Here is a 12983-nt window from a genome sequence, read left to right on the forward strand (position 1 = left end):
TCTTTTACACACATTTGTGACCGTTTTGATCAACTTTGCGGCATTTAAGCAGCCAGTGCTCGGCGTGTGGGCCAGCCGGGAAACCACCGCGACCCCAGGCGACCCCAGCCACCTCGCCGCGACCCCTCAAAATTTTTTCGCGACCCCATTTGGGGTCGCGACCCCAAGGTTGGGAACCGCTGAGCTAGAGGGGCAAGTAGGGGCACTTTTAGAATCGGGGCAACGAGACAAAGGCAACGGTGCTAGTTTGGAGCGTATTTCTAGTGTTTGGGCGAGTCGATCAAGTTCCCCCCGACTTGCCCCCGAGTTACCCCTGAGTTCCCCCCGACTTGCCCCCGAGTTCCCCCCGAGTTCCCCCCGAGTTCCCCCCGACTTGCCCCTGAGTTCCCCCCGACTTCCCCCCGAGTTCCCCCTGACTTCCCCCCGAGTTCCCCCCGACTTCCCCCGACTTCCCCTTGAGTTACCCCCGAGTTACCCCCGAGTTACCCCTGAGTTACCCCCGAGTTACCCCCGAGTTGACCTGGCCCTCAGTTTGTCAGGGGCCCCCCTCCTCCACCCACCCACCCTACCCCCGATCCCTTAGGTGCCTAGAAACCTGCCCGAAAGGCAGGCAAAAAGCCATACTTTACCCTTGTAAGTAGGCAAAAACTTGGGCAATAAGTAGCTATTTCGCCCCCCTCTCAGCCCGACTAGATCCGCCACTGCCTTTGGGCGTCGCAGGGCTTCGCGCCGCGGAATGTGAGGACTTTCTCCGAAAAAAGGCAAAATAGCAACTAAAGCGCGAACGCGCGGACGAAAGCGACGACGTCTTGCTTCTTGTTTCGCTCTCGCGAAGACGCGTGGCGGCGCGCCAAATCGCGACGATCTGGGACGGCCGGCACACTGATTCCGAGAGTCCTTCTCGTCGCTCCGTCTCTCTCGCACTCGCGTGGCGTGCCGCATGGGTGCGAGAGAGACAAGAGCGAGGAAGACTCTCGGAATCAGTGTGCCGGCCGTGCCGGGCGGACGCATTCACTTTAATTCAAACCCGCGACGCCACACCGTAAATGCGGACACTTTTCCGGGCGCGTAAAAACAACCGGCCTTCCCTCATGCCGGCAACGTCACGAGGACGACGGCGTCGCGTCGCTGCGTCGCTGCCCCTTGCATTTTTACGCCCCAGCTCCGCGGAGGCTGCCGGAGCAGGCCTTGCCCGTGCCCCGCGCACAGAGAAGAAAAAACAGACCAGAAAAACACGAGTTTCATGAGCAGAAAAATATCAAAAAACCGCAGGAGTCAAAAAGTCATAAAGTCAAAAATTTAGGTAGGATGTCGATTTTGGCAATGAAGTTCCACTGAGCGTGACGACCGTGTCGCACACCGACGATTGTCAAGGTGTTGTTGTTGTTGTTGTTTGTCGGCACTCCCTTTGGTTGCGGGCGGACGAGTAGCGACGACGACAGCGCGCGCGCCGACCCCTTTGACCCCTCCTCGCAACGCGCCACGGCCGGCCCGTCGGCCAGCTCGTCGGCCAGGACGCAAAGAAGGGTCCTTCGGTCCTTCAACGGCATGACGGGCCGGACGGGACGGACGGGACGGCGCGGCGGACCCAGTCGGATTCCCATTCACATGCCAGCCGGCAGAAGGCCGATGCTGAACACGCTTCGTCGCTCTGTCTCTCTCGCACCCCTGCGGGGCGCCCCACGAGTGCGAGAGAGACAGAGCTATGTTCGGAATCGGTCCGTCCTGCAGCGTGGCGCAGCGTCCTGCCCGTGGTCCCGCCTGTCGTCGCGCGCAATCAAGTGACCTCGATGAGTGACCTCACACCCGCCGTGCCGTGCCGTGCCGTGCCGCGCCGCCGTCACCCGCCGGTGGGGAAAGAAACCCATTTCTATGCGCGCCTCGCCGCCTGGGCGACTCTCAGTGTGATTGTGTGTATTTTGTGCTTGCGCTTGAGTGTGAGTGTCAGTCTGTGTGAGTGTGTGTGTGTCTGAGAGAGAGGTCGCCGCCACGCTGCAGTAACCCCGCAGCCAGGCAGCCAGCCAGCGACAGCGCCCGACTGCCACACAATGGACGCGGGATTTGGATAGGAAAACGCACGCACCGCGTCAATCGAATCACCACGCACGCACGGCGCCGCACGGCGTGCACGTCGCCACGACACGCGGAAACGCAGAGCGACGCACGCCGCGGCATTCAAATAGGGAGAAAGGACGTCGGGGGTACTATGACAAATCCACAATGACGTCATAAATCAGAGTAGGCGCACACTTGAAGCACACGAACACCACACACTCATAAAAGTACATACACACATACATGTACACACACAGATACATAGACATATTTAGACTGACTGACCTGACTGACCTAACTGACCTGACTGACCTGACTGACCTGACTGACCTGACTGACCTGACTTACCTGATTTACCTGACTTACCTGACTTACCTGACTTACCTGACCTGACTTACCTGACTGACCTGACTGACCTGACTGATCTGACTGACCTGACTGACTGAGACTAACAAACTGACTCGGTGTGGCGGCAGCGAGACGTAAGCAAGCGAGCAAGCAAGCCGTCATCCCGCTGCCTGTGACACCGTGACGCGGTGACGCGGTGACGCCACCGAACGCTATCAGCGTGACTCCGTGCCACTGCACCGAGCACTGCACTGCATGGCACTGCAGGAAGGGCAGGGCGACCCCGGCCGGAAGGGCCTTCCCTCCAGGACGCCGCCGGTGCGAGCACGACGAGGACGTGTCCGCCGCGTCCGCCGCCCGCGGACTCACTCCGAGAGTCGTTTTCGTCGCTCTGTCTCGCTCGCACCTGAAGGGGACGCCGCATGAGTGCGAGAGAGACAGAGAAGGACTCTCGGAATGAGTGCGCTGCCCGGCGGCCCGGCCCGCCGCAGTGACATAAAGCCACATGGCGCAACGCCCCGCAACGCCCCGCAACGCCCCGAGGTGCTCTCGTTTCAGACGGACGCCTTTTTCAGACGGACGCGTCGCGTCGCGTCGCGCTTTTTGCACCGCGGACCGCCGCCGCGGCCCGGCGGGACTCGCGGGGAGGGACGCCCAGCGGAAGCACCGCGACCCTAGCTAGACTCCCAGCAGGCTGGGCCTCGGGCTGGGCCCACAAGAGGCGTCTTCGTCGCTCTGTCTCTCTCGCAGTCATGGGGCGTCCTGTGTAGGTGCGAGAGACAACGAGAACGACTCTCGGAATCAGACTGCTGTGCTTCTTCCTTCGTAAGCCCAATTTCACGAGCCATTACGGTGAGCCCTACTTTAGAAGACCTTCCTTCGTGAACCATTTGAAATTTTTGTAAGTCCTTCGGGAGACACCCTTAGCCCTCCTTGGGCCCTCCGTGAGCCCTCCGTGAGCCCTCCGTGAGCCCTTCGTCAGCCTTCCTTGGGCCCTCCGTGAGCCCTCCGTGAGCTTCGGCCTCCTTGGCCCTCCGTGAGCCCTCCGTGAGCCCTTCGTAAGCCTTCCTTGGGCCCTCCGTGAGCCCTCCGTGAGCCCTCCGTGAGCCCTCCGTGAGCCCTCCGTGAGCCCTTCGTAAGCCTTCCATGGGCCCTCCGTTAGCCCTCCGTGAGCTCTTCGTAAGCCTTTCTTGGGCCCTCCGTGAGCCCTCCGTGAGCCCTTCGTAAGCCTTCCTTGGGCCCTCCGTGAGCCCTCCGTGAGCCCTTCGTAAGCCTTCCTTGGGCCCTCCGTGAGCACTCCGTGAGCCCTTCGTAAGCCTTCCTTGGGCCCTCCGTGAGCCTCCGTGAGCCCTTCGTAAGCCTTCCTTGGGCCTCTCTCGTGAGCCCTCCGTGAGCCCTCCGTGAGCCCTCCGTGAGCCCTCCGTAGCCCTCCGTGAGCCCTCCGTGAGCCTCCGTGAGCCCTCCGTGAGCCCTCCGTGAGCCCTTCGTAAGCCTTCCTTGGGCCCTCCGTGAGCCCTCCGTGAGCCCTCCGTGAGCCCTTCGTAAGCCTTCCTTGGGCCCTCCGTGAGCCCTCCGTGAGCCCTCCGTGAGCCCTTCGTAAGCCTTCCTTGGGCCCTCCGTGAGCCCTCCGTGAGCCCTCCGTGAGCCCTTCGTAAGCCTTCCTTGGGCCCTCCGTGAGCCCTCCCGAGGGCCCCGGCGAGTCGGCGGGCACGACACCCTCGGAATAAATTGGTATTGTTCTCGGTTCGCTTTTTGTTTCTCTTTACTGCCCCGCTGCAGCCATGCCTGCAGCACGGCGGCGCGTCTTTCGTGACACTCCCCACGCCGCGCGCGGTGCACCACAGTGGGCCAGAAGACCGGTGGAGGCGGTCAAAATCCGAGACGCGTTTTGAGCTCCAGACTCACCAAATGGGACTCGAACCGAACGTGTGACCCCACCAATGGATTGCTCTCCAAACGAAGAATCCATTGGTGGGGTCACACGCTTGGTTGGAAGCCTCTTTATCAACTCTGGAGAGCTCAAAACGACTCATGAGATCTTGCCGCCGGCGCCGTTCTTCTGGTCCACTGTGGGCCGCCCCTCTCGGCATGCAAGACCTGCAGATCTGACTTCTTTGGGCACAAAATGGGGATTCAAAACGCCACGACAACGACGCCATTTCGAAGCACTGAAGAATAAAAGACCTTTGTTCCTTCAAACCCAACCTTTGAATTTCCATCTAGTGTGCGCGTTACTTGTTGCCCGTCCGGGGCGCGTCGCCGCGTCACTGGCGTGTTGTCAGTGCCATGGCACGCCATTCGAGGCGCGTCCGACGCGTCCAACGCATCGACAGCGCTCCTTTCCAGGCGGGGCTGGCCGAGACTAGCTGCAGACTGATTCCGAGAGTCGTTTTCGTCGCTCTCTCCCTCTCGCACTCATGGGGCGGTCACGTAGAGTGCGAGAGGGAGTCAGAGCGACGAAAACGACTCTCGGAATCGGTCTGCCGCTAGCGGGGCCGATGGGGCCCAACACGTGGCGTCGCGTCACGCCGGCGTGGCGGCGTTACACGTTAAGGGGGGAGGGGGAGGGGCAGCATCACGGCCCATTCCGTATGCGCGACAAAAGGTGTTGTCGGCCGGTGCAGGGCTCGGCAGCCAGGCTGGCAGGCTGGTAGGCAGGCGGACAGGCAGGCAGCCAGGCAGCCACCAGCCAGGCAGCCAGGCTGGCGGGGCCCGTGCCCTTCGGGCCCCAAGCCCTTTGCATCACAACGAAGAAGGGCCGCCGCTTGCACTGACGCAACTGCAACTGCAGCAGCAGCAGTCTGGTTCCGAACACCGCGCCTCGTCGCTGTCTCTCTCTCGCAACCCCACTGCGAGAGAGACAGAGCGACGAAAAGCACCTACACTGCAGCCCTGCAGCCAGTGTGCAGGCAGCCAGACAGCAGCGCCGCGCCGCCTCAGTCAGATCCCATCGCGGTCCTACACCTCGCCCGCTCCTCTGCATGTGAATCATCGCAAAGAAGGATGCAATGCGGCAGACCGATTCCGAGAGTCGTCGCTCTCTCTCTCGCACCCACACGGGCCGACCCACCAGTGCAAGAGAGACACGGCGAGGAGAACGACTCTCGGAATCAGTCTGCAGGCGGATGGAATGGAGCGGGCTGGGCTGCCCCCCCGCCTCCCCCTCGGCAGCTAGCTGCAGCTCCTCGCTCTCCTCTGACCGGTCCGGCCCGGCCCGGGACCGAGACCCTGGCTGCAGTGTCATGGCGGGGCACACACACACACACACAACTCTTTTCCCCGTTCAAAGCCCGCACACTTATGCGTGCAAACAGCACGCCTTGTTGCAAACGCGGCCCCAAACCCCCCGCCGCACTTGGCAACGCCCAGTGGCGCGAGGCTGAAACCGAACAGGGCTGCTTTCGTCGCTCTCTCTCGCTCGCACTCATGGGGGCGCCCCGGAGGCCCGGACGGGTGCGAGAGAGACGGAGCGGCGGAACACAACACTCATGTGCTGAATCAAACTGCCGCTGCGGCGGGCGGCGACCCAAGGCAGGCTGCTCTCCTCGCCAGCTGGCTGATTCCGAGCACTGCTTTCGTCGCTCTGTCTCTCTCGCACTCATGGGGCGTCCCGTAAGGGAGCGAGAGAGACAGGGCGACGAAAGCAGCCCGACACCCGACACCCGCGGCGCACCAGCCCCGCTGCCGCTGCTGATGGAGGCATGGGAAGTGCTCCAGTTCGATCCATCCTATCGGCACTTCTGCCGGCGAAATTGGGTCGCCCTGGAAGCGATCAGGAAGAGGACGCAGCGGGATCGGATCGCGGAGCAGGATCGGGAATCCGCGGCCTAGCCGAGGCAGCCGTGGCGTAGCCGTGGCAGCGGCGGACGAGAACGAGGTCTTGCCAGGGCGGGGCCGGGCGGGGCCGGGCGGGCCGGGCGGGCCGGGCGGGGCCGGGCGGGGCCTAGCAGGAGGGCCAGGCCGACACGGATCCAGTAGGGTGGACAATCGAGCCCAACTTGGCTCAATAGCCGCCTGAAATTGGGCAAAAACTTCAGCCCTCCCTGGGTTCGACTCTGAAATTAGTCTGAATCCGGCCACTAGGGCCACCACACCTTCATACACACACTTGCACCTTCGTAAACACACACACACACACCCTCTCACACACACACACACACGTACTCACACACGCAGCGCGCGTAACTGCGAGATCCATTGGCGAAGAAGGTGAAGAAGGCCGTCCTTCTGTGCGCCAGATCGGCCCGATCGCTCCGCCCCGCCCCGCCGGTCCCCGATCAGACTGCGCCTTTCGTAACGACAGCCGCCCGCGTCCCGACTGCGTCCCGACGCTGCGTCCCGACTTTGTCCCGGCGGCCCGCCCTGCCGTGAATACGTTACGTGAGGTGACCCGGCATGCGCCGCACCGCGCCGCCCGGCCATCGGCATCCCATTTCCAAACGGAGCGGCGCACTGCCGCGCTCTGCCGGGTCCACTGCAGACTCATTCTCAGAGTCGTTTTCGTGTGGCGTTCCCTTTAGGTGCGAGAGAGACAGAGCGACGAAAACGACTCTCGGAATCAGTCTGCCGCTGCAGTCACACGTACGCGGCGCACGTCACGGAGGGCGAGGGCACGGCCGGCACGGCCCCCGAGGGCACGGCCGGCACGGCCCCCTCCCCTCTTTTCCCAATCCCGCCCTGATCCGTCCATGGATCCGTGGCCCGCGTGCGCTATAAATCGTCGCTTGGTTTGGCAGCGCCGCGCTGGCTGCACCGCGCTGCACTGGGCGAGGCGGCGAGTCGCTGACCCTTTCAGGGCCGCGTGCTGCACCAGGCTGCACCGAGCCCTCAAAGGCCCTTCGGCTCTTCGCCTCTCCCAGCCCGCCGTCTCCTCCCTAGCCCTTCGCTCCATCCTGGCTATCCGCCTCTTCAGCATTTCGCATTCTTCCTGGCCCGTCGCCTCCCTTAGACCGTCGCCTTATCTTCTTCCTGGACCTTCACCTCTCCTGGACCCTTCGCCTTCCTCCTAGAGCCCTTTGCCTTCTTCTTAGCCCTATGCCTTCATCTTAGCCCTTTGCCTCACTCCTAGCCCTTTGCCTTTATCCTGGTCCTTTGCCTTCCTGCTAGTCCTTTGCCTTCCTCCAAGCCCTTTTCCTTCCTCCTAGTCCTTCGGCCTTCCCCCGCCCTTCGCCTCCTCCGAGCGCGCACGCGGCTGTGGCCCTAAGGGCATGCGAAGGGAAGGATGATTGATGCCACACGGCCGGCCCCCTCCCCCCCCCCCCTCAGCCCCCGCACGCCGCCCACAGCCCCCTCCCCTTCCCCCCGCGGCTCGCCGGAGAGGAACTCATTGTCGTGTTGCGCAAGCAGGGCCGCGGCCGGGATGCGCCGTGACAGCCCCGCCCCGCGCCCTCATCGAGCAGCTCCACTTTTTCACACACGCGCGCGAGCCGAGCCGGCCGGCCGGCGCACTGGAAGACTGCAGTGCAGTGGGAACGCCAGGGAGCCCCGAACCGCCCGCCGCGACGCCACTGGAAATCATTAAAACGTCAGCCGGGCCCCGCACTGACGGACGCCGAACAGCGTTCCGTCACTCCGTCTCTCTCTCTCTCTCTCTCTCTCTCTCTCTCTCTCTCTCTCTCTCTCTCTCTCTCTCTCTCTCTCTCTCTCTCTCTCTCTCTCTCTCTCTCTCTCTCTCTGCGGGCACTGTTCGGAGCCAGCGCGCCGGCCGCGGCTGGAAGCCACGCGGGCGAGGGCCGAATGCCATAAACACATTATTCATGGAACAAGAGCGCGGGCGCGGGGCAGGCGCGCCCGGATTGGCCGAGAGACGCGCGGCGGCGGTGCGGCCGTCCATCCAGAACGTCGACGCTTCCCTCGCGAAGCTAGCTGCCGCGGCCACACCGTCGCGGACGTCGACGAGTCCCTCACCGTCGCGGACGTCGACGAGTCCCTAACCGTCGAGGACGTCGACGAGTCCCTCACCGTCGAGGACGTCGACAGCCCTACGGCGCGCGACGAGTCCCACCCACGAGGCCGACGATCCCCCGAGGGCATCGCGACGAGCGGCGCGCTCCGAATCAGAAAACACTAGCCAACGGCGCCGCAGCCCCTTTCCCACGCGGCCAGATGATCGCCGCGAGGGCAGAGCTGGGCAGAGCTGCCGGCCGGCGGAGCATTCACACATCCTTCACGGGGAAGTGACCGCAGGCCGGGAAGCCAGCGAAGCTAGGGAAGCTAATCCCGCTGGCAGGCGGGGCACGCGGGGCGGGGCGCGGCCCTGAACTTGCCATTGGCACGGGCCAGCCCGCCAGCGCGGCCACCGGTCCGCCCACGCCACGCCTCGCGCCACCCACACAGGCGTGGCCGCTACGCACTCCGCCTTTTCGCTTTTCGGACATTTTCACCGGCGGCAGTGTTGCCACGTGTAAATAGGTAAAGCATTCTTGCTGAGGCGGCAGCGTAGTAGGCAGAGCAGTGTACAGTGGGCCAGAAGACCGGCGGAGGCGGCCTTAATCCTAGACGCGATTTGAGCTCCAGAGTCTCTAAATCAATACTCGAACCGAACGTGTGACCCCACCAATGGATTGCTCGCCGAACGAGGAATCCGTTGGTGGCGTCACACGTTCGGTTCGAGTCCTGTTTAGCGATTCTGGGGATCAAAATGCGTCTAGAGTTTCGGCGGCCGGCGCGGCGCCGGTCTTTTGTTTCGCCGTGCAGTCCCAGCAACAGGCCTTGCCGTAGCCGCAGCCGACACTTTGTCACCCAAGCAGGTTTTCCCTTTCAACACACAATACATGCATCGAGAGAATTTCGGAGGTATTTCTAGGGATTCGCGTGGCAGCACTGTCGGCGTTCGGCGGCCGGCTAGAGCCCAGCCCCTTGCTGGCGGCGGGTAGGCAGTCCCGCCGCACACGTCGCCGTGGCGGGCGGCCTATGCGCGCCTGCCGCGGAGCGGAGCGCGGAGCGCCCGGGGCGTGAGAGTGAGAGAGACAGAGCAGCGGCCCGTGCGGACCGCTCCATGCAAACCGCGACGCGTCGTGCCGGCAGGCGGGCATTACAACGGGTCTGCGCATGCATCATTGGCCGCGGCACGGACGAGCACACACACACAGACACACACACTTACACAGACACAGACACACACACTCGCACACACAGTGCAGCGCGGCGCACGAGCGCACCGCGCCACCGGGCCGCCGCCTGCAGGTCCAAGGGCCGGCCATCCTGCAGGCGGGCGGTGCCAGGCGGCGCGGCGTCGCGGCCCAAGACGAAGAGGGACCCCGCTGCGTCGCTGCGGCGTGTATTTAGAACAACGCCAACAGAAGCGTAGCCAGCAGACTGATTCCGAAAGTCGTGTTCGCCGCTCTGCGTCTCTCTCGCACTCACGGGGTGTCCCCTGTAGGTGCGCGAGAGAGACAGAGCGACGAAGACGACTCCCGGAATCAGTCTGCATGCAGAGCCGGAACGCAAATGTACTGGACGTCGAGAATCACAAAGGCGGAACGGAGTATAATGAGAATTTAGTGGTGCGGTAGCGCTACGCCGACGCAGGCGGTTGTGCCGCTCGCAAAATTCGCACGTGATTCTTGATCTCCTCTCCACTTCCGCGCCTTGTCCGCCCCTGGCCTGCCGGAGGGAGGGTGGGGGAGGAGGAAGGGGAGGAGGGGAGGGGGGGAGGGGGGGAGGAGGAAGGGCTCACGATACGATGCACCGCCGAACCGCGTTCCCGCCACAGCCTTGAACCCGCGGACCCTTCCCCAAGTCACGACCGCGTTTTGTCTCTGAGGCGCCCCGTCGGGACTCCAGCCGCGGCGTGGCGCGCCTCGTTGCCTGGCTCAACTCGGTGTCGCGCTGCCCTGCTCGTCCACGCCGCGCCACGCCGCCAGCGCGGCGAGGGGCATCGTGCCGGAGCCGCCGAGTCGCGGTGCAGTGGCCCGGAACGCCCGGAACGCCCGGAACGCCCGGACTAGCCTCGCACGCTCTGCATGCAGGGCGTGGCGCGGCGTGGCGAGGCGTGGCGTGCCGGAACAAGGCTGCTGACCTCCGGCCTTCGGCGCGGCGCGTCCTGCAGACGGATTCCGAACAGTGCTCTCGTCGGCCTGTCTCTCTCGCACCCTTGCGGGACGCCCCATGAGTGCGAGAGAGAGAGAGACCTCCCGCTCGGAATCGGTCTGCTGTTCACGCCGCCAGAGCTCCGCGATGCACCTCGGCGTCGAGGCCCCGCGGGGCGGGGCGGGGCGGGGGGCGGGGCGGCAGGCCGGGGCGGGCCGGGGCCGGCCAGCCCGCCCCCGCGCCGCGCGTGACGCTCGTGCTCGAGTCGCCTTTTTGCCCCTCTGCTTTTTTGGGGCGCGGCGGCATGGCGGCGGCATGGCGGCGTGATGGTCGGGGCGGCCAGTGAGTGGCCATAACCCCGGCCGAGCCGCCAAGCCCCTTCCCGCGACGGGGCGTCCCGTCCGCCGTGCCGCGGCCACCGCGGCGCGCTTACACAAGTCGGAAGGCCCCCGCACCGCGCCGCACCCGCCGGCCGGGCCGGGCACGACGCGGCGCGGCGTGGATCCTCTCCGCCCGCAGGCCGCAGGCCAAGTCGCAGGCACACCGCGGTCCTGGAGTCCTGGAACTGGGACACTGAGGTAATTGTCGCATCACGACGCGCCCCGCGGAGCCCCGCCCGCAACGGTCCGCGGCGGCCGCGCGCAGCCACACGTCGCCGCCAGCCGAGAGTCGTCGCTCTGTCTCTCTCGCACTCATGGGGCGTGCCGCACAGGTGCGAGAGAGACAGTCCGCGCGTGGGCGTCGCCACGCCGAAGTGCGGCGGCGGTGCAGTATCCCCGCCAAGGCCGACGCGGCCGACGCGGCCGACGCCGACGGGGCGAGGCAGACGGAAGCCCCGAAGGGTTTCACGCCGCCTGCACTAGCAGTGCGGTGTCCAGCCCGTCCAGCCCGGCGGGTCATTAGTGTCATAACAGACCCCCGAACGTTTCCCCGCGCTTCTTCTGTTTGCTTTTTCCCTTCATCTCGCTCTGAATGGGGCTTCGGTTTTTGTAATCAACTCCCCCCGACGGCCCGACGGCCTGACGGGCGGCTCGGAGCGACTCCGGTGTCTTCTCCTAACGAGTGCCGCGGCGCTGCACCGGGCGGTTTTTGTTTCGTGCTCCGTTTTTGCTTTCAAGGACGGGCGAGTTATAACCAGGCGGCGGCGCGCTGCGTTCGGCCGCCGACCTGCCCGTCGAACTCCCGCGCAGCGCAAGGCGGGGGCTAGCGCGGTGTGCGAATGCTTAGAATCCGAATCGAATCGAATCAAGTCTCATTCGATTCGACTCAAAAATTTTAAAAAGTGCAAAATTTCCAAATTGAATTATAATGGACCAAACAAGCAAAAAAAGTGGCAATTTTACCACTCTTTACACATAAATATTTTCACTGGTAAAACTAAATCGTACACTCTCAGATTCGTACTGAGTTTTTGTTAAATAATTTTTTGTTTGTTTCACAAACATTATCATCGATTTCGTCTGTCTTAACAAATTCTTAACAAAACCCAATTAATGCGCACAAACGTCGATGAATATTGATAAAATGTCGATTGAAGGATGATGCTGTGGTTCAACGCTTAAAAGCCTAACGCCCTTCGTGAATCGAATCGAACTAGTTCAGAATTTTCCAACATTCGATTCGAGATTGAAGAAGGCCGCCTCGGACACCACTGCAACAGGGACGCTGGCAGAGACTCACGTGTTTTTCACGAACAGTGTGGATCAGTCGGTATCCCAGGCGGCGGCGACAATCCAAGTGGTGATAAGGTGGAATCCACACAGCATGTTCCTCGGCCGTTCCCTCGCACTCACACTCCCCTCGACACTGCACTGGTCCGCCCTATCCACGGGGGCGTCGTCACACACACTCGCAACCACCACACTCGCGGGATCGGATCACTGAGTCGGCACTTCTCGTCACAGAAGGCAGGACCGTCACGCTGGCCGCGGTCGCGGTGTGACGGTGTGTCACGGAGTGTCACGGTGGGACTGTCCCACGGCTCGCACGCCTCGGTCTCGCGACGAGAGACCGATCGGAGCCGGCGGGGCGCAGTCCGGGAACAGACACGGACACGACACTGGCAGGCAGACTCGACGCGCCGCGGCGGCCGCTGGCTTCAGACTGGCTGGAGTCGATGGGCAGCGCCGCGGCGCCCCACCCCGCCCTGCCCCGCCCCGCCGCGCCCCGCCGCGCCCCGCCGCGCCCCGCCGTGCTTGTTTTCTCTCCGTCCTGCTCGCCCCCACAGCGCCGCGCAGTCCGCCGCACGGCCGTCCTCGTCCCACCCGCTGCCGCTGCCGCCGCCTCGTAGTTCCGCACCTCGCCGCGCCGTCTTGCAGGGCGCGCCACCTTCTAACGCGGAGGACTGGGTCGCTTCGCTCAGCCTCGCTTGGCTTCGTTCGGTCGGTCCCATGTCGCCGTGCCGCAAGGGGGACGAAGGACGACACAAAATGTCCCCGGTTGCGCCACTTGTCTGTTCCGCGATGGGCCCAGTAGACTAATTCGTTTCCGTCGCTGTGTCCCTCTCGCACTCGTTGGCGGCCCGTGTGGGTACCAGAGAAACAGCTACG

General features: G+C 63.9%; 1 protein-coding gene across 1 annotated transcript in view; it reads right to left on the bottom strand.

Annotated features, from left to right (window-relative positions):
* Positions 1–12525, bottom strand: part of LOC117649327 — a 123415-nt gene extending 110890 nt beyond the window's left edge. The window contains exon 1 of the mRNA XM_034391965.1: positions 12115–12525. The gene's annotated coding sequence lies outside the window, so the exon portion shown is untranslated. The remainder of the gene's footprint in view (positions 1–12114) is intronic.
* Positions 12526–12983: the final 458 nt, after the last annotated feature.

The sequence above is a fragment of the Thrips palmi genome, unplaced genomic scaffold (assembly GCF_012932325.1).
Source record: "Thrips palmi isolate BJ-2018 unplaced genomic scaffold, TpBJ-2018v1 HiC_scaffold_4, whole genome shotgun sequence".
Taxonomy (NCBI): Eukaryota; Metazoa; Arthropoda; class Insecta; order Thysanoptera; family Thripidae; genus Thrips; species Thrips palmi.